This window comes from Thermobia domestica, chromosome 2, assembly GCF_964235325.1.
Source record: "Thermobia domestica chromosome 2, izTheDome1.hap1.1, whole genome shotgun sequence".
In the NCBI taxonomy this organism is placed as follows: Eukaryota; Metazoa; Arthropoda; class Insecta; order Zygentoma; family Lepismatidae; genus Thermobia; species Thermobia domestica.
The window spans coordinates 256,543,132-256,566,442 of NC_137455.1; the positions used below are offsets into that span (position 1 = coordinate 256,543,132).

The window sequence follows — 23,311 nt, forward strand, 5'->3', positions numbered from 1 at the left end:
AATTATCTTTGCAACTTATTAATTGTAATATGTATCATAAAAAAAGGTTTTAATTCAAAATATATTTACCTAATATACATAGGTGACTTGGACCATGCTCATCGCAATCATTCCATAACTAAAAATAAAGTAATGCCAGCAATTCCGGATCGATTCCTCGATCTCCTACGTTGTTGGATTTCTCATCAAAAGTGGAAATATTCTTGATTTTACTAGTCTAACCAAACTATTAAAACTAGACTAACTTTTCCGCATGCTTGGTACACTGTTCGTGGCAATATTAAAATCAAAAATGAAATCTTTAAGTTTAACGTCCCACTGTTATGCCGGTTAGGCTAAAGGAGACGGTGATAATTAGAAATGAGTGAAATGGTGGAATGAAGAAAGTGGGAGGAAACGGGAGAACCTCGAAAAAACCCACGAGCATGGTGTTTGTCCACCACAAAGTCCACACGGTGCGAGCTGGGATCGAACCAGGGACCCCAAGCACCGGAGGTGAACGCTTTACCACTGAACCACGGCGCCCCCATATTAAAATCAAATTGAATATACTAAAATAACACAATAATTAAGCTATTGATATATATATAGTTCTATCTTTGTTTGAAACCACAGTACAAAAATTCGCACAATATACTAATAAAAAGACTATTTGGCGACTAGAAGAGACATTTGAAAGTTGTAAATATTGTAATAAGAAGAGTATCAGTTCTTGATTGTGAACTAAAAGTTATCAATATGAGGAAGAAACAAGCAAATATGTGGTTACACTAATGAGAAATATAATAATAACTCCCTAAATGCGTACACTATACGAAAAGAAAGAAATGTATTCCTTTCAAGAATAACATCAATAAGGTATCTAAGATATATATATATATATATATATATATATATATATATACTTATTTATTTTTTTTTACTTTGCGTCCTGTGATTGGGCCCTTCAGGCTGAAGGAGACGATGATAAACGAGTAATGATAATTCAATGAATGACGGAAAAAAAAAAACAATAATAAAATTCATGACCTGAACAAAATTCAAACTAGAGATGATAAGAAGTTTGATTTTCCTGTATTCTCAAGCACACTTTGGTAATATTTAAATTTAAAGACTTATATCAAGGAACTTGGGTGCCTTTTTAGAATCATAGATAGCACTAACTGAAAAGCATCTGTCTATCACACAGGACAACCATGTTTAAGTATTACACCGTCTCTCCCGTATATTATATTATTTCACACAATGAAATAATGTTAAACTCAGTGTTTAATAAAGTACTGATGAGTCTTTTGAGTTCTTTTATAGTTTTTGAGGAGTATTAAATATGCATAATACAACACTGAAAAAAATTCCTATTTCTGTGTTAGTATTTATCTTGCTAACTAACTCTATATTCTATGGAACCCGAAGATTTTTAGTTTGATTTTAGTTTAGCGTCCCGTGGAACCCGAAGATTCAAAGCCACATTCACAAAAACAATCCATTGATTTTTGTCTTCAGTTAACTGAATCCAGTTTCTACTTTATATTTGTATTTCTGTGAGATTAACATTATATTCCCATGTGCGCTTAGGCCTTTCTAATGTTTTTTCCGATTGGTTTTCAGTTAAGATCGTGAAAATGTTCTTACTTTCTTCCATTGTGGTTACAAGATCTCCCCGCCTGAGTATCCTAGACTTAATGTCCCTAATAATGTTAAGTAAATGGAATAAATTATGCAATTCCTAGTTATGAAGTTCTCAGCACTCTCTATTTCCCATTCCTGTCCCTCTTGAGTCCGAATACTAATTAAAACATTCAATATGATAATATGATTAATGAAAATACACTTATTTTTTAAAAAACACTAAATTTCATATATGAAGATATCCTTAGTGTAAGTCATGGAACTGGAGTGTAAATCAGAGTTGCACTCTTTCTTAAGGTATCCACAGAATAACTACTGAACATACCGACAACTTATTTTCCCTGTTTCAGATTTATTGACTCAACGCCTAATGATATTATGTTAATAGATTCAGAATTGTGCACTCATGTTCACTGACTAAATCACCTCACAATCATAGATAATCTCTTTCAAAATTATTTGAACAAAAGTAAAGCATTATAATACAATATTAACAACGATCAAATATCTCCTGTTTTTTTTTTTTTTTAATGAATATCCCGCCTTCATAATACTATCCAAATGGCATATTAACAAGTTGTAGAAAGGTAGTAAAATGCCAGTGAAGAGATAAAAGTTTCTGCTTCTTAATTTCATGTGAGTCGGTCCGTGTTAAGTGTAGTATGTCATTCTCATACACATTTAATAAATAATTTCTAGCAATGTATTGCATTCGAAAGTGGTGTGATTATTTTCAGCGAACGTGTTGCCTTGTGAAAGCAAATAGTCCGGCAAACCTTCTACATTACTTACGTGGAAAGAATTAGGGAATGTCTTCAGCATAAATCCAAAGAAATCTACAGTGAGAGCGAGCGAGAATTTGCAGTTCTCTAAAGAACTTTCTAGCTCGTAGTGCCCATAGTAAGTGTATCAAAATATACCATATTGAGTGTAATTGTTGCAGGACCTAATATCGGAGAATCTGCTAATCGCCTCCTCTTTTGTTTCAGTTCTAAAGTTAGTAGTAGCTTTCTTTTAATTTTTATTTTTGTTTATTTATTTTTAAGAAGTTGTTGCTCAGTCAAAAGACTGTTCTTTTTAGCTAACATAATATTCGTATTTGGGGGTTTGAAAACCCTCACCAAGTTGCTGGAAATATGTGTATTTTATCGAAACGTCCTTTGCCCCATCCTTACCTCTTTTTTGATACACTGTGTTGCTGGTAAAACACTCTAACATAATGACTATGAGGTTTATGCCACAACTAAGACATGACAATCTCGACTTTATCTATCAGGTGAATAGAGCCACATGCCATACCACCATGACACAAGAAATGAAATTTCCTTAGCAAAAATTGTCATATCGATTTGGGATGTTCAGCTAATAGTAATTACGAAATACACTAGTTCTTTAGGTCACTGCCCCAATCCTCGTGTGATTTCTCTCTTCTGGGTGTAAGTTCTGTCTGGGTGTATGTATGTTTGTAAAGGACTGTTTACAAACCACTACACTCAACACACGAACCTCCACAAAACCACATTTGCTCTCCTCTGGGGATCATTCACCAAAATACCCGGAACTGCCTGGTTGAAGTTGGATTACAGAACTGACAGATGCTGAGTAATGAAAGTAGCTCACATTGATAATTATAACTTACTAGTTTCATGCTAACCATCACCGAGTTAAATCTGGACAATTACATTACATTTGTGTGAAATCATGTTTTGCTCTGACTTTATATACTTACACACGTATATTCGTATATTTATATATACATAGAGAAGACAGATACTCGTTTTGCCTCTCTTGAATCTTGAAGCGGTATATAAACCAAATACTGTAGATTGTACAAGCATTTGAGTGGCCATGACTGTATGAGTGTATGTTCGCCATGATACACTTTCATACGACCTTATTCAACAATGTACTGCCTCCTGACTGGGTACTCCAACCTGTTTGTTGAACGCGTGCAGAGTTTGTGACGTTAGACGCATGACCTTAGTCCATTAATCTCTTGTATTGCCAACCAGATGTCAAACTAAATATTTCATTCGTACCAACCTAACATAAATTGTTTCACCAATCTCCAAAAAGAGAAAATGCTTTGCACGATATTCAAAACATATTAGAAGATCCTGCATTGGAAATTCCATAATCTATTTAATACAGATATACGTTGTCTAGGTCATTGTAGCTTTATTTCTGTCATTAAGGATTATTACGTGTCAATAATGGTAACTTGTGAACATTTACATTAGGATGATACAGGTCTGGCTTTATTCGCTCATGGAATTCTTCTCAAAATACAAAAGTATACTTTTTAAAGCCCACTGTTTTATGGTGGAGTCACTGGGATCTGTGTTGAAATCAATTTCTGAATATCTAAAAACAGCAGCAAAATAAGAAATAAGCTTTCTTACCTAAAATTACACAGACATTAAAAATAAAGTGTCGTTTTAAAAGCTGCCTAGTCATGAACCTATTTACAATTAGTAAAAGAAATTCGTAGAAGATGGTTGCATATGCAAAGGGAAAAGCACTGATTGTCCTCGCACGTCACACAGTTCACTGTACACTTGACCTCCGTTGCCGACATCTCACAGATGTACCAATGTTAATCATACGGTATCGTCAATTACGATTGAAATGAACACGTGCCTATCATCATTAGATCGCCCAGCAATGATACAACATTGCATGATTTGATGTCGTTCATCTTACTCCGATACTGTCTTCATCACATCTATGTAAGGGTCAGAAACCCTCGTCTTCCAAGAAACAGTTGCCCGACATGTGCACAATAGAATGACGGTAAGCCTGTTATGGTTTCTTTATATGATTTGAGGAGCCTTCACATGGTTATCAGGGGCCAAGTAGTTCGTGTAGATGACACCATGACGGCTCCTACCTGTCGATAAGTCATTGCTGATCATTTACACTCATTCATGTCGAACATTTTTCCAGCTGACAATTGCATTTTCAGAAGAACAAAACTCCTTGTCATCAGCCAACGTTACGCCACAGTGGACAATGGTTCGAAAAATACAGCGGTGAATTTCAATTGGTGCAATGGCCCTCAAACGCATCTGATCTTAAACCAATTGACCACCTTTGGGATGTCATTGAACGTCAGATCGGAACTCATCGTGGAATTTACAGGAATTAAGTGACTTGTCTATGCAGATGTGCTGCGCCATTCCTCTAGGCACTTACCAAGGCTTCATTATTTCGATACTAAATCGCAATTCTGTTTTTTGGTTAGCCAAAGATGGACATGTCAGATACTAGGTAGTGATCATAATGTACTGGCTGCTTAGAATATAATCCCACGCTATTAACTCGTCCGTGGCGTTTTTGGCACTGGAAACCTGGGTTCAATTCCCGGTCGGAGTTCATTTGGTTTGAATCTCACGTTAAGCTATTCCACTCTCATATGGCCTTGGTGGTGAATGTGCCGCTAAATATCAAATCAATAACCGCTGTGTTTGTCATACCATACCGAGGCTATTGTATTTGTTGGTGTCATCTACATGTCTATATTGTCTGTGAGTTGTCCATGGAGAAGGGGAAAACTCTTTTTTTTTTTTCTGAAAATAAGTGAAATTTCGTTCTTCCATGCTTCTCTCCAGGCGATGCCTAACGCAGTCATAAAAATATTGCATAGCCGGGATATCTGATCCACTCAAAATATACTACTGAAAATCAGAAGGTTACTACACAGTAATGTAGAAAGTCACAAGAACAGAATGGAATTGCCTGAGAAATGACATTGCAATTCTACTAGACAATTAGTAATGGGTAAATTTGACCTATCCCGTGCTTCTAGTGTTAGTTGATTGTTTGTTTTTCAATCATATGTAATTTTAATTCCATTTTTATTAGTCACCAGTTTTGTATTAAAAGAGTAACTTTTCATTATAATCAATTTTTCCAACGCCCTTAGTTTTATTAAATTATAAAATACATAAACGTTCAAAAGTCAAGAAATTTGCATTGCATATTGGTGAAAATTATTTTAAATTTTAATTTTAATAGAGTAATTTTGAAATTAATTTCAATTTTAACTGTTACTTTTTTCTGACATTAACTATTAATTTAGTCAATTATTTTTATGGTCTTAATTTTTAAGTTTAATCTATTATTTTGTTCACTATTTTTCAACTATGGTCGTAACTATATTATAAGACCTAGATAAAAATATTTATGGAAATATAGTTTTGTGTGAAAAAAAAGTTCTTTTTCTATATTAGCTAGTTCTACCACATTTTCCCAATCCCATCCTACTGCTTTTCTTCACAAAGTAATCATTCATGTGCTAAAAGGCGCCATATTTGGTACAATTTGAATGTTGCATCTACGAGGGAGAATCAAATGAAAGCCAAAAATTTTTTTTTACCATTATTTTACTGCAGGGAAAATGTTTGCTTGTATATTGTTTTTGTACATAGTCCCCTCCCAGTTCAATGCAATTACGCCATTGGATACCGCGTAAGAAACATTCCTTTGGTTGACGCTGTAGCCATTTGTGCACCGCCGATTGGACGTCTTCATCAGAATTGAACTTCTGCTTCCAAGATACTCCTTTAACTGACCAAAGATGTGGAAATCTGATGATGCCAAATTTGGCGAGTGGGAAGCACTTAAAACGTAGGTCGTCGATGGTTTTTATGGTTTCACGAGCCGAATGAGGACAGGCGTTATCATGTTGAAGGAAAACACCTGCACTCAACAATCCACTTCGCTTAGTGAGTATTGCTGGTTTCAAATGGTTCTTGATAAAGTCGGTGTAGGTGACACTAACCACTGTGGTACGTGGAAGCATGTAGTATTCCAAAATAGAACCATTCTTATCCCAGAATAAAGCCAACATGACTTTCCCTGAAGAGAGCTGGCTGCGAAACTTCTTTGATTTCGGGGAAGAAGAATGCCACCATTCTTTTCTTACACGTTTCGTCTCCATATGAAAATTGTGTACTCAAATTTCATACCTGGTGACAATGTAAACTAGAAAATCTTCATCCTCCTCTTCATAAAGCCTCAGTAGCTCTTGACATGTGTCAACCCGACGATCTTTCAGTTACTACCTCAGTTGTCGAGGAACCCACCAGACGGTCACTTTTCTGTGGTGGAGCTCATCATACATTAAGTTTAGTACTGAACCGAAGCTCATATTCGGCAAGGAATCCATTTCAGCCAGAGCAACACTCTGGTTTTCCTGAATAAGCTGATCTGCTGTGATTATGGACTTCTCTGTTGCATCTCAATGAGCATGACTCCGACGGATACCATAAGTCAACGAAGTCTTACCTTCTGTGAATTTCTTGCAAAACTCATTGACTCTGCGCTGTGACAGACAAGGATACCCATAATTCGTCTTCATTCTCTAACCAGTTTTACAGCTTCATTCCATAAAAATCGAATAATTTCACAATGTTCCTCCTTGGTGCAACTGCGTAGTGGTACCGCCGTATTGAATCAGCTGTTACTCAGCTCCAATTTCATCTACCGGCACTGGTTCGTACTACCAGCTCAAAAAGACGTCAATTTCCAAACGACTAGGAAAAGAAAATTTTTTAATGGCACTTTTGCGTTTTTATTTGATTCTTCCTTGTAAATCCGTTTAAAGGTCTAGCCTGAGAGTGTTAAATCATTGTTAGAACCAGAGGTGGACTGGCTATGTAAAAAGGGCGCGGTCATACTCTGGGAGGGCGCCGTCTATCCGAGGATTTCGCTTGTATCGAATATCCTTGTATCCTCCTATTAAAAAGAAGTGCCGGGGGGCTTCCACCGGAAAATTAGTACACAAAAACAACAAAAGATTAAGTAGCTATTGCAGTTAATCACGATAGAATTATACAAATTCAATATTTTCATAAACAAACAAAGAGACTTTGAGTACTAAATATATTAGGCCTATATAAATCTGCACACTTTAACTGATACTACAAAAATCACACCAGTTGTTTAAATTCTTCGGCTACATTTGTTAACAGCCTAATTATAACTGAAGATTTGAGTTAAGGTTGGGGCTTATGCTATTTTTCATATTTCTGTCCTTTTAAAGCCGTGTTCATCATAACATTAACTTATTTTTCATCTATTTCTAAAACCGTTGATAAAAAGTATACATGAAACATTTACTACAAATTAACAAAAGTAAATTTAGAATTATATACCTACCTAACGAAAAAAGAAATTCAAAAACAAAACTGGAAAATGAAATAAAGTCACTGCTTTATGCTTGAAGGAGCCTTCGCATCTCCCTGCTTTTCTCATACATTTTGTCAATAATAAGATTGTTGTCTATTTTGGTCAGAATGTCTCATTCTGAGTTCATCAAGAACAATGATTCCAGATGTTCATCTGTAAGTCTTGAACTGAGTCTTGTTTTTATGTATCTGAGCTTTGAAAATGCTCGCTCACAGGACGCTTGTGTTGCCGTAATGTAAGGAGATACTTATAAACTTTGAATAAATCTGTGTAGAGTCTTGAGTACATATTGTACTGCAGAATCACATCGAGGGTGCACTTAAAGCAAGAATTGCACTTCACTCCATCACATGTTATAGACCTTAAATCCATAATATCGTCATTCGGCCCCAAATATTCCTCCTCATCCTCCATGAAATCTTCAGAAAACTTGTCCTCTTCAATCAAATCTTCATTCGTACGAACCTCAACAGCTTCTTGATTATTTTCTTGTTTTTCATAAGGGGATTTGAAAACTCTTCCCACATTGATGAAAACGAAAGAAGCTCTTCTTTAGGTTTTCCCTCTTCACAATCAGGAATTAATTCAGTGATTCTTTTCAGTGACAACGAAGCCAGACTTAAACCCTTGAACTTGTTAGGATCAAAACACTCTAAATCTAAGTATAAGCTTTGATTTTCAGCAAGTCGTTCCTGCATGCTGTTAGAAATTTGGTCTAGAACACAGTTGAAAACGGTTACTTAAAATCTGTATTTACTGTCTTCAATTACTTCATCAGAAGCTGATTCCCCTGCCATTTCTTTCTTTTTCTACATCTTACCTCAGGCAATTCTGTTTCTATAATAACTTGTTCTAGACTAGGTACATCTGAAATGAGTCCTTCAATACTATTTGACATTTCTGTTGCAAAGTGTTCTGCTGCTTTGTAGACTTTGTCAAACTGGTCCCTAGCTTCTTTCAACTTATCTTGAGTTGAGGATACCAGGCGCCATGCTTGGACATAGTCTAAGTTTTTTTGTTTGCAAGTAGTCTGATAAAGGTGTGGTATAGGGAAAAATCAATAAAAACATCATAGCCACAATGATAGTCTCAAAGGAGCACAACTTTTGAATGAGAGACATTGCATTATGTCTGACTTTGGAATTGAATTCTTGCGAATTGCCAATCACACTTAAAGCTGCTACGAGTTCCACATATACTGGTTTTGATTTTCTTGGTCTGGCATCCTTTGAGTCGGGTGCTCAGTAATGAAAGTGTCCAAATATTTTACAGCAGCGTTGCTTTTACTTCTCCATCGAGTTATCCCAATAGCCTCAAGACGGACGCTTGGGTTTTGTTCCAATACACCTCAAGTCGTTTCTGGGATTCTTTCAAAAATATCTGAATTTCCTGGAGAAGCCCAAAGAAAGATATATATATAAACACCCAAACTCGGCCAGAGGGCAAGGCCGTTGGCCGAGTAAAGACTGGATCTGGGGGCCGAGCAGTGGGGGTGAGAGGGTTGATATATAAAAATGATCCAAAATGACCGATATTAGAGTCAAATCTATAAATTTCAGGGTCCCTAAGATCATTATAATGACATTCCCAAAGCCAAAAACAGAAGAAGCGAGGCCGTAGGCCGAGCAAATACTGGGATTTGGGGCGGACCGTGGGGTTGGTAAGGGTGATATGTAAAAATCGTCCAAAATAACCGCTATTAGAGTCAGATCTATATTTAGGGGTAAATCTAATATCATTAATAGCATTCCCACGCCGAAAACAGAAAGAGCGAGGCCGCAGGCCGAGCAAATATCGGGGTCTGGGATGAAGCCCTAGCTGGCCAAAGGCTAGCGAATTTATAAAATAATTATGAATATAGTTTTGTTGTTGTTTTTTTTAATGTGTTAAGAGAGGAAACTGTGCGCCTTCCCGAGGAGGGCGCAAAGGCACTGATGTAAGGAGGGCGCAGCGGCCATCGGGCCGGTAGTTGATGATGGCCAGTCCACCCCTGGTTAGAACGTCTATAATCAAGAAAAGATACATATATGAAAATATTAAATGTGTGACCTCTCATATTGAAAGTCTAAAAATGAAATTCTATTTCCCAGCCATTTACTATGTTTTCTCTTCAACGACAGATTTAGAAGGATAGAATATATTAAATATTACTTTGTATTAAACTAAACTTCCTGCCACAGCTCCGAAGAGCTTACATTGAGAGGTGTGCGCTCAGTATATGGTCAACCCCATCACCATCGTTGGTATCTTTCTTGAACAAAATCAACTACTGCCCCGTCTTCACGATTCTAGGTGAATGCTGAGCTTCTCCTACCGTCAGGCTTTTTCCAATGGTCTTTCATATAAGATCCGGCACTGCTTAATTTCTGTGATTCCACGGGAACCAGGAGGCATTTGTTATTATTTACCACCCTTTCCCATTATTATTATTATTATTATTATTATTATTATTATTATTATTATTATTATTATTATTATTATTATTATTAGACTTCCCAATTAAAATTCAAAACTTTTAGAGCGTATTTTTCATGAAACAAGTCGTCCCATGGATTTTAAATTTTCGATCTAATTAACTGCGTAATGCTCTTCGGATATCTTCTGTGAAGATCCATATGAATTACTCCATTTTCATTGGCTAATTATTTTTTGATCTACGAAATAGTTGCGACCTCCACATTTATGTAGCAAGAGTAGTAAATTTTTCTATATTGAATGTGAGATTAGAAGGTTTTGAATGGTGTAGTATCATATTTTTCACTATATTTCAATATGTTCGAGGGCTCTCCCGTTTCCTTCCACATACTTATTTCACCAATCCTCTCATTAATCATTCCCTCTCATTAATCGTAGGATAAGAAATGTTTTTCCATTTATTTCTGCTAACGTTGGTGTTGATCCTATGGTAACAGCCGATTTATCTGGAGAAATACTCATTTCTTATTTTAGATATTTTGTTGATAATAATATTGTATTAGTTTGGTGTGTAAAACCAGTCATAATACAAAAATCAACATCAATTACTACCTTATCGCAATGAGAATTCTAGAAGATTGTCACGTTTAAAGTGATGGATACCAGCTGTGAACTGTGAAATGAAGAAATTTTTAGGCGTTGTGGATGAGAATTGTTCCATGATCGTTTTGCCTGCCTATTGGTCGAGGAAATCGTTCTTCAACAATGAGCTGTGTGTTATAAGCCGTAACAGATTCGAATTGCATTTGTGGATTTTTCGTGTATGTAACAATACCACCACCAACAAAACAGATCAATTATATAAGAATCTGACACTTCTGGAAAAGCTTCAAATTGAATTTTAGGAACCCTATATTCCTGTGTGGAAGACATCTGTATAGATAACAGCACCTTAGAAAGGATGTCTTGCATTTTGAGAGTACATCCAGAATGCTTTCTAGAACATTACAGCACAATTTATGAATTCTTGTAAGAGACCAGAATGCGTATTATTTCCGTATTTTCTAATGTTTTAGTCCTGGGGCTGACAATACATCTGTATGCAAGTCAGTGTATGGAGGAAATTATTACTGAAATATATTCTTGTGTCCATAAGGAAGTAAAAAATGTTGGGTGTTTGCCCCTCACCCCCACACCTTTTTGCAATGGTGGCTTCAAGATGGCTTCCATGGAAAATCACCTGTAATAATTTTAATACTTTCTAACTTGTTAATAAAAATTGAAACACCGTTTTACACCTGATGAAGGAAAATGGACATAAAATTATTTTTAACTAAAATTAGTTTACATGTGTGTCCGCCATGTTTAATAATGGCGCCCTAAATGGCAAAAAATACTGTTTAGTTAATGTATTTTTTGTCTTTAGTCTCAAATAATATAACATGCTATCAAGATATTGAATATTTGTGAAGCATATAGAAGAGTTTACATTAAGAGCTTTCAAACGGTATCAGAATCATTGTTCTATTTTTAAAATAACAGAAATATTTCACTTTGTATGGAGCAAAGCGCAGAGGTTTGTGACCTGTCAATGGCTGTAATTGGTGCAGCACTCGAATGCCTTGAAAATTCCTTATGCATTTTCTTTTCATACGTGTATGCAAGTAAACGAAGTTTGTAAGGCATGTTTATTCCTCTACCACTTTTTGTAATGTAAGAAAAGTTAATAATAATAATAATAATAATAATAATAATTCCGTTTAATGCTTAGTTTCCTTGCTGTTCATTTAGTCTTAAGCTAAAATATAACTTACAATAGTATTAACTCAAAATAATTTAGATATATGGATTTTTACAATCAATTTTGTCTTTTGCGATACTTCTGCACTTACAGAATAAGCAGTGCTCGATTTCTGACTTCCGACACAAACAGGCACACGTTGCACATTTTAGGCAATTACATGGTTGAATTAAATCCAGTGGGAAAACATTGACGCTTTTTATGGCCATAATAGCTCCATTGCTCAGTTCAAATCCAAATTTTAGAGGGTCTAAATGTACCCAGTGTTCATCCAAACAGTGTATTTGCGTATGGTTATGGGAAAAAAGCTCTTTTCATGTGCTCAAGAGCGCTGTTGCTTGTAGGAGGGAGATCCTTAAACGACATATTTTTTTCCGCGCGTATACAGCTGTAGTCTGAGTTCATCAAGTGTCTTGCAAATCGTACCTTTCTTTAACACCTGAACAAGATATTCCTCAGCACACTGTAAACTTTGTGAAATGGTTCACATGTAATTCCAAATTCTTTCAAATACGCCGTAGAGTTACAATCTATAACTGCTTTCTTCGTACCAAATTTACTGGTGTAGTCTTCACCAGATAAAGCGTGAACAGCAGGTAGAATTGAAGAATATTCATAATCCATGGAACTTCCTATATAATGAATGGGAACAATTCTTGTAGGATCTCCAATACTGGCACGAATCCATAATTCGTTTACGCCCATGTTTTTAAAGTTTCCTGAACAATGCAAAACTGCTTACCAGTCAGTTCAGATGACACGTCTTCTAAGTGATTTTGAGACATTTACAACAGAGGGTAGGGAATCATCGGAGCAGTTTCAATTCTGGGGTAATTTCTTGCGAATGGTTAAACTGCTTAGAAACTTGATACGTGCTGACAGAGAAGGACTATGGGAGCACCATTTGTATACTGTTCAACAACTTCAGCCTTTATTTGCCGTGTTTGATTGTATTAATTACCAAGGTTGGAGTTCTCTCTACTTGGAGGATATGCAGCGGTTAGAACTAACACATCCCGAAGTATTCAACGCATTCTTGGAAGGAAACCTGTTGTTGAAAGATTCGATCACAAGTTCACAGCAGTGGGAACTAATATGGCGTTGGAGCAGACAACAGATCTCAGAAGAGTGTATCAGGAATAATACGGCATTCAAACAGGAGCAGTTTGTTGCTCAGTTGGAGCTCATAATCCATGAACTATTGGCAATAACAAATTTCTATCGAGAAGTAACTCAATCAATTTCAACAACATCACATTGCAAGTTCATCATGAACATTCAATGTCAGAAACTCAGCATACATATAACATCATTGCTACTATGATGCAGTTCATACTTTCAAAGAAGAACCCTTTCGAAGGAGTGAAAATTCTTCATAACCTGGTTACACAGACAAATGATGAAAAGGGAAGTTAAAGAGAGAATACTTAACATATGGAAAGAAGAGCAAGATCTCTATGAAATATACAGAACATAAAAATTTGTTGAAAAGTCAAAAAGTATCTGGGATACAATTCATCATGTGAAGTTCCCTAGATGTGGTACGATGCCGAGGCCGATAATTCAGAAAGAAAAGAAAAATTAAAGGGGCCACTACACAAACATTAGCTACCATGATAGTTCACATAGTTGAAATTTCTGGCTACGACCTTAAGTGCTTGTTCAGTTACGACTTGACTGATGTGTCCAAACTAGTAGATGAACATGGACTCATTGTTAAGGCTAAAAAAAGCATTCTGTTTAGAGAGCTGGAAAGAAAAGTTTCAGGATATCACTCTACGGATTTTCATGCGGAAGAGGATACGTTTCATTTTCAATGTTATGAATTGTTTGAGAAAAGTAGTCTCTAAGGATCATAAAACATTTTCTGATGTTGCTACCACTTACGTTTCATATACGTCTGCTCTTCCTCGTGATGCATCCCGGGTCAACCACGTATTTGACAGTTACCAAGCGTTTTCTCCAAACCATTCTGAACAATTAAGCCGACAAACTGGTTGTGTCATAGAAATAACCAAAATATCGGATGATACACAATTTCCTATTCAAACAAAAGCATTCTGGCCCTCCTCTAGAAACAAGTAATGATCCAAAATTTCACAACTGAAAGCGTTCAAAAAACAATGATTCTTCACAAAACCTCTCAAACCCATGTTTAGCTCCTTCACCGGGTCAGAAGACGACTCGCTTGTCAAATGTAACACCATTCGTAATGGCGTGCCTGTGCTACTCTCAGAACTGAATCACTTTTCTATAGAAGAAGCTGATTTTATAAAGATGATTCATGCAAAGCATGCAGCACAAAATGGAAGTCGAAATATAGCATTCTCACCCTGACCTAATGGTACTGTGTACATATCATTTTGAAAAACTTAAAAACATGGGCGTAAAAGAAATATGGATTCGTGCCGGTATTGAAGATTCTACGATAATGGTTCCCATTCATTATATAGCAAATTCCTTGGGTTATGAATATTCTTCGGTTCTACCTGCTGTTCACGCTTTATCTGGTGCAAACTACACCAGTACATTTGGTACGAAGAAAGCAGTTTTAGATTGTAACCCTACGGCGTATTTGAAAGAATTTGGAATTACATGTGAACCACTTCACAAAGTTTACAGTGGGCTGAGGAATATGTTGTTCAGGTGTTAAGGAAAGGTACGATTTCCAAGACACTTGATGAACTCAGACTATGACTGTATACACACGTAAAAAGAAAATGTAGTTTCAGGATCTCCCTCCTACAAGCAACAGCGCTCTTGAGCACTTGAAAAGAGTTTTTTTTTTCATAATCATATGCGAATACACTGTTTGGATGAACACTGGACACATTTAGACCCTCTAAAATTTGGATTTGAACTGAGCAATGGAACTATTATGGCCACAAAATGCTTCAATATTTTTCCACTAGATTTAATTCAAAAATGAAATTGCCTAAAACATGCAACGTGTGACTGTTTGTGTCAGAAGTCAGAAATTGAGTGCTGCTTGTTCTGTAAGTGCAGAAGTATCGCAAAAGACAAAATTGATTGTAACTAGGAATGCAATGGATGTACCCGATTGCAATGAAATGAGCTGAGCGAGCTTAAACTACGTAATCATTCCTGGCCATTATGCAATAATAAATGCCATTTTTAATTGTTGACAAAAAAATCGCGTGAAAACTTTTTCCCCATGTTAAGTCTATGCAAGCGTTTTTCGGTGATTATTCCTCGATGGTACATCGGATTTTTTATTTCGACCTATGTTGTCACTCAGCACGACATACTCTATCAGCGTGCTAAGTTTTCTTGAGATCGGCCAAACGGTCTAGGAGGAAGCGTTTTTCGGTCATTATTCCTCGATGGTACATCGGATTTTTTATTTCGACCTATGTTGTCACTCAGCACGACATACTCTATCAGCGTGCTAAGTTTTCTTGAGATCGGCCAAACGGTCTAGGAGGAAGCGTTTTTCGGTCATTATTCCTCGATGGTATATCGGATTTTTGATTTCGACCTATGTTGTCACTCAGCACGACATACTCTATCAGCGTGCTAAGTTTGGTTGAGATCGGCCAAACGGTCTAGGAGGAGTTCGCGGACAACCAAACGGCTAACCCGAGTATAAGAGCTTCGCTTCGCTCAGCTCAAAAATTCATATACCTATACTAAACGCAATGTTATCTTGAGAGTCGGATCACAAGCGCATTACTACATGTTGGCGCGCGAACCTTTTCACAAGGAAGCCCTTCTGTTATTTACGTGTGTGTGTTTTGGTTTGCACCGTATTCTTGGTTGGTTCTCAATCGATAGTAGTTGTTTCGACTGGCGCTGCTCTAAGTCTCAGCTGATACAGCGCGGAGCGGTGATTTCTCGTTCATTTCCTACCGCTAACGAAAATAATATGTTTCTTGGCCTATTTTGTTTTTAATAATTTATGAAGACACGACAACAGGAATATATGTATTAGAAATTCGCACGTGATTTATTTGGGATCACAATTAAAACCCGAAAGTATGAACACTATTATGTTCATTCATTTCGATAGATTAAGGTAAGATTGATAAGATTAAGAGAGGATAAAAAATGAAGTTAACTTTATATGTCTACCTGAAAAAGATCAATCATAAACAGAAACTCACGAGCAGCCACACTCCCATACAATAAATTCAACAATTTCAACAATCAAGAATTTCCTTAACAGTTTTGTCTGCATATATTTCTCTTAGTCAAGCGTATACATTGATGACATTTGCTTTACTTGACTTTGAAGAGGTTTTCCTTCTCGTGTTTGCGATAATACAAAGAAGGTAATAATTCGAATTCATTCTTATTTTCAATTTTGCGCTCAACGCTCTCCAAGGTTTCAGTTTCATTACACGCACGTACTCACACTAACGCACGCGTACAGACGATAGTTGGCTGAGTAGTGTTACCATCTGCACAAAAATTGCAGAAGTTACACGCGAGTCCTGTTCTTTCTTTTATTTCATTTACCAGCAATCAAAGAAGTTTCTTACAGGCTAGCTACCCTATTTAATTTACTTATAAAAATATTAAACCATTTTCTATCTACTGTGGACGATTTCCAACATCGATCAATTAACTAATTCTACTGGTCTTCTCTTTTTCATATAAGATTTTTCAAGTTTATAATCTTGCAACATTTGCAAGAGATTCGCAACTTAGCTCCCGGTTTTTCACTCGTCTCTTTCCTTCTCTCTTTCCGATTCTGAATAGTGACGTCATTTTCATAACCAGTTACTAATAAATCTAGTATCTTTTATTTTAAATATTGTTCCTGTATTGACATTTTTATATACTTACACTCAATTAGCTCTTTGAATTAATCTCCTAAGTAATGTTTTTCGTGTGTAACGTGAAGAACTATGTAACGTGCGCGGAATGGCCCGATTTGAAGTTGCGTATCTCGGCTATCAGGATAAGATCGCGGCGAGTATAAATTATTTTGAGTTAGTAAGTTATATTTTAGCTCAAGACTAAATGAACAGCAAGAAAACTACGCAATAAACGGTATTATTATTATTATTATTATTATTATTATTATTATTATTATTATTATTATTATTATTATTATTATTATTATTATTAACTTTTCTTACATTACAAAAAGTGGTAGAGGTATAAACATGCCTTAAAACTTCGTTTACTTGAATACACGTATGAAAAGAAAATGCATAAGGATTTTTCAAGGCATTCGAGTGCTGCGCCAATTACAGCCATTGACTCTGCGCTTTGCTCCATATAAAGTGGAATATTTTTGTTATTTTTAAAGATAGAACAATGATTCTGATACCGCTTGAAAGCTCTTAATGTAAACTCTTCTGTATACTTCACAAATATTCAATATCATGATAGCATGTTATATTATTTGATACTGAAGACAAAAAATACATTAACTAAACAGTATTTTTTGCCATTTAGGGCGCTATTATTAAACATGGCGACCACACATGTTAACTAATTTTAGTTAAAAATAATTTTATGTCCATTTTCCTTCATCAGGCATAAAACGGTGTTTCAATTTTATTTATTAACAAGTTACAAAGTGTTAAAATTGTTACAGATGTTTTACCATGGCCGCCATCTTGAAGCCGCCATTGCAAAAAAGTGTGGCGGTGAGGGGTAAACACCCAACTTTTTTTTTTTTTTTTTTTTTTTTTTTACTTTCTTACGAACATAAGAATATATTTCAGTAATAATTTCCTCCATACACGGACTTGCATACAGAAGTATTGTTAGCCCCAAGACTGTACATATTTACGAATAATAAAGAAATACATGTTTGAAGTTAGATACACTTTTAATTCGGAAACCAATCTGAGCAGATTGCTTTACAGATCAGCAAATAAAACCATATAATCTGCAGAAAAGGTGACCCACTAGTGGTACATGTGACCACAAATGTGAAAGTTGCACTGATCCATTGGTGGGTCACGCGGCAATTAACGTATTAAAAGACTAGTATTAACTAAAATACAAATTTTTAATTAAGGTAATACTAATTACATTAAAATGACGTAAATAGACCTATTCCCTGTTCAGCGTAAGTTCTAAACTCCGATAAACAAAATATTTGCATCCTTCCGCTTGTCACAAATACGAATGGCTAGTGATTTATCACTCCCACTCCCTACGGGGAGGAGCAAATTATACAAGTGCATTTTGACAATACTGTCTCGTGTTGTCCAGATTCTTACAGCAGTAGCAGAAAAGAAGAAAAAAACTCGAGAGATTAAAAAGAAATATATATATTTGAATTTCGCTGGTATACAATTGTTGCTTAGTGAGTAAAGGTTACCTTGGTGTTTCACCACAGCACTCGTTGAATCGGGATTCATGTCAGCCATATTTCAGACTTAAAAACAGAACACGCCTTCACAGTTGATTTGGTGCCATAATTACTGCGCATGCTTAGTGTTTATTTCTATTGTTTCATTAACCACACTCGATTGTAGCATTATTAGATAATCCGTATTATATTTTTGTCATTTATAATACTTTTTTTTTTCTCAGATCGCGCCTTTCAGTTTCGGCACCTGAAAGTTTAACCGAAACAGGGCTATCATCATTGCAATCTTCTTTGCTTTATTAATTTTTTCATCATTCGTTTTTCTATTTGGACAAGGGTGGACAGGGACGAGGGATAGGAAAAATGGACGAAACACAACACTAAGAAACAACAAAAGATAAATTTACAAATCAACAAAGAAAGAAAAAAAGAAAAATAGATATTTTTTATATATATAAACTCCTAACTACCTAATATTTGTTCATCTTCTAATTTTCCTATACTATTCTATTCTCGACTCAAGTTTAGCTTACTCTAGTCTTCAATTGTTTCATCCTCGTTCCTTTTATCATACTTAACCTTTCTCGTATGTTTATCATCATCTTCATAGGTCTAGGTTTCACCTGTGATAGGCTTTCCACCTAGTTTTTATGATCATCTTCCTCATTGAGTCAGGTTTCTCCTGTATGATTAGCTTTCCACCTATATAATATCCTTTCCACCTATTTTTGTATTATCATCATCTTCATTAGACTTAGATTCCACCTGTATGATAGGCTTTCCACCTGTATAATAACCTTTCCACCTATTTTTTGTATCATCTTCATTGGATTTAGGTTTCACCTGTATGATAGACTTTCCACCTATTTTATTTTGTTCTTTTTATTTTTTGACATTTTTTAAATTTAGGTTTCCTCCTGTGTGATTTTTTTAAAATAAATTTTTACTACATTCTTCTAATAGAGGATAATAATATTTGCACCACTGAACTCAGCATCATTATTGCACACTTACATTTAAATATTGCACGCTTAAATAGGCACTACACACTCCTGTGTGTGAAAACACAACTTTTCCGTAATAAAAAGAACATACCACTATCACCACACTGCACACTACAACACCCATTCACTTTTCTGCGATCGCGTAAACTTTGATTTCCTTATTGATCCTAAGCGGAGTTAGTCATTTCAGTTTTCCACAATTGACTTCTATGGTTCTGATCCTCAGTGCAACGGTTTGAGGTCCAGGACCCACTCGGAGCACTTAGTGCAGGCCCTGGTCAGTTGTGTCCTGTCGCCGTGAGCGCTGGGACCGGTGTTGACACCTACACGAACAAGGTTCGAGGTGGACACTGTATAACATTTACCGAGTAATTGGCTTTTGTTGTGCATAGGATCTTTAGTGTATGTTATGTATATGCTATTTTATCTTTGTTTTGAACTTTACGCTATTTCCCACCACCTATTTCCGTGCACACCCGCTCAACACATCCGGAGTTCCAATCCGGCTGGATGCCGGGGATGCGTCGAGCGCACATTCACACTATTCATCCGAGACACGCGGAAATCCAGCGTTCCTGGAGCAGTTTTATATAGAGCTTCATAGTGAACGTAATAATCAAATCATATGAAGTATTTTGCGGAGGAGTACAAGCGTCGGTAGGCCAACAGCAAATCAGCGAGATTTAGTTTCACGTGGCTTTGTTTATCGCAGTTTAGAGCTTAGGCCGTACAGGGTTTAGTAGATACTATGTACCCGTCCATTCCTTTGCAATTGGTTTTTGAATCAGTTACAACCAGTTTTTATACGGAAAGACTCTTAGTACTTTTGAAGTGAACAATATATCTTTACTTTTGAATAGGTCTGAAACCGACACCAACGACATAAAATGGATGGAATTCGCTATTTTTCTCAGATTGACAACTGCATTGAAGATTTATATACAACAGTTTCCGTATGGCTCTGAAACTCCTAAAACTCTAAGAAAAGAACATCACCCAATTTAAGGGTTATTACATGAATGAGAATCAGGTATTTATGAAAAAAATGCAGTTCCCATGAAAGTTACATAGGCAAAATTAAAAGAAACCGCAAGTTAAATGTGAAGGAACATGAATTTAAAAGTGGAAAGCCCAGTATCAAATCTGTCGAAACATTTAAAAGAAACACTACATAAGGTTTAATGATTTAATTGGGGGCCACAAATGAAATAGAAAGACTCGTAATTGAAAATTTATATATTCATTTTTAAAAATACAAAATTAAATTTAGATAGAGGAGGTTTAAGTGATAAACGGGAAGCAGTAATTGCAAAGTTCGCACAGTATTGACATAACAACAAAAATACTAACATGAATTGGTAGCCTTCCACCAAAGAACAAAAAAAAAAAAAAAAAAAAAAAAAACCGCAAATCAACTCCGCCATATTGCAACTCGTATCAAGATCATTGGTTTGACGAAATGTGTTCCAGTACCGCTTTATCCTGAGTAAGTCCACTCCTTTTATTTTTCCTCTCTGATGATTTTATTTTTATATTCTTGTTACTACCCTCCATGACCAAGACTCCAGAACAGAGTCGAGAGCACGGAAATTTAAGTAGTATTAAGGAATTATATACACCTCTAAGTAAAATAAAAATAAAATTGGATAAGTAGTTAGAACACAGACTTCCAACATCGTTATTTCCCCCTTTGCGTATTTCAGTTCGATACCTCTAATTCAAATAGCTTCCGGTTGCCTAGTGATGCTGAGTCAACAGCAAAAATTCTGTATCCCAATTACAAACTTGTGATTGCAAGCCCCAAAAGTACAGAACCAACAATGCGACAACATGGGAGATAAACCACATGGTAGCACACTGTTGAGTTACCGCCCATAAGGTGTTAATCCAACGAAATAGCACAATTTCAACTGAGGCAGCAAGCGAACCAAATCGTTATATTCTATTTAAATTAACTAATTATTTTCTCATACATATTTGATGCTTGAGTGTAGACCAACCTTTTGGTTCAGCTCAATAATTATTTACCACTATGAGAACATCAGTAGAACAATGTAGCAAATCACATTTACCATTTCGATAGTACCTGTTACGTTATTACTGATAATGATCTTTCATTATTTGCTAAGTTAGTGTGTTTCCTCGCCACGCGCTCACCAATTTAATCTAGAACATAAAGTTTATTTTCTGTAATAATAAAATTAACTTACTTGTCTGTTATAAGTGTGGCTAACGCTATATTCTAGTTCTTTTTTTCTTGGGTACATTCCAGGGTATATTATTTCTAGCAATTAAATAGCTTTTTGCACAATATACAAACTCAAATTTTGTCAAAAATAAGTTACATGTGGCAGTGGTATGACATTTGTCTTCTTTATTTTCATATATATAGGAGCAATTTTAAATAAACTTTATTACACATATTACTTACAGTCTGGAAAAGAGTACTGTCGGGTAGAACACCCTAGCACACCAAGGGTAAGTGGGAGGGATGACATATAGAAATGATCGGAAATGACCAATATTAATATCGAATCCGTTGTTTTCGCTGAAATGAACCGTAACACTCCAGATGTCATTTAAGTTCAAGTTCAGCCCCATTATCATCATGGGCGGAAGAGGCGGAGGGGTTTAATTAAAGCCGTGACATGTAAAAATAGTTAAAAATGGCCGATGCTAGTGTCGAATCCATAGTTCAGTGTCCCAAAGTTGATTGGTGACAGTTTGGTGACCTTTAAGACCAAAGTCAACTTCCAGTTGAGGTAAGACTACCCTAGCAATCCTAGAGGGAAGGGAAGACATATAAATGATTGAAAACGGCCGATATTAGTGTAGAATCCATAGCTTCCGGGATCGCTTACATAAATAGTGACTCTTCCGATGCCGTATAAGTCTGATTTAAGCCTCCTTAGGACTCTTAGGAGGGGAGTGGGAGGGGCAAATATTAAAATGATAAAAAAAGATTCAAAATCATATTCAGAGTTAGTTTATATCATAAATTTTATCGTTACAGTGTGATAATGTGATATTTACTCAAGAAAATACTACTCCAAATTTTATCTTTCAAGTAAGTTCAGTTGATACGTTTGATGGAATGTACTCACCAAGAAAAATGTACACGGCGACATGAAAAAATGTTTTGCATATATAAATCGTAAAGAATTTTGACGAAAATTACTAATTGGAACACATTACATTATTGATAATGTTCAGTATATATGAACGACAGTGAACCACCGAAGTCACTTAAATAACAAATAATGTGTAAATTAAAATAATATCAGTGTTGCTATAGAAAATAACATAATAAAGAAAAACCTGCACTGAAAATCAGAGTACTTAGTATTGGCAATCATATATATATTTATATATTAGTGATGTTGTACATTGTACAGTTAGCAGCGAAAATATTTCCCACCCTAACTACTATAACTGTGTAATATCCCACTTTCACCACAGTGCAGAAGGGTTATTACATTTCGTAGTTTTTACATTTTAGGTTCTGCGTGTTGATGGAGACTTCCACAGTAAAGGATATTATGTTTTCTACTATCCATATCAAACGTACATGCAGAATATGATTCCTTGTACTATTTACTGGACGATATTCAATAAACAACGTGCTAGATATACTTAATTAAAGATTAATTCGGTTACTCTTTTATCAGCCTCTTCATCAATTTACATATTATTATTATTATTATTATTATTATTATTATTATTATTATTATTATTATTATTATTATTATTATTATTATTATTATTAACATACACTTATCACATATAATCACACTTATTTTCAATATTTATTCCATTATTATTATTATATTTATCACTTTATATTGTCAAGGGCTGAATTTAGTAATAAGGCACTAGGATCACATATCAACATATACATGTAGGCATCATCATCCAGCTAAATTATCCATCATACCGCGTTATTAAAATTACTCATTGCACTATCTGATAGTTCAA

General features: G+C 35.6%; 1 protein-coding gene across 8 annotated transcripts in view; it reads left to right on the forward strand.

Annotated features, from left to right (window-relative positions):
- The window catches only part of nAChRalpha6 (nicotinic acetylcholine receptor alpha6), an 894,362-nt gene that overhangs the window by 726,127 nt on the left and 144,924 nt on the right, over window positions 1–23,311 (forward strand). The gene's annotated exons all lie outside the window — the stretch shown is intronic.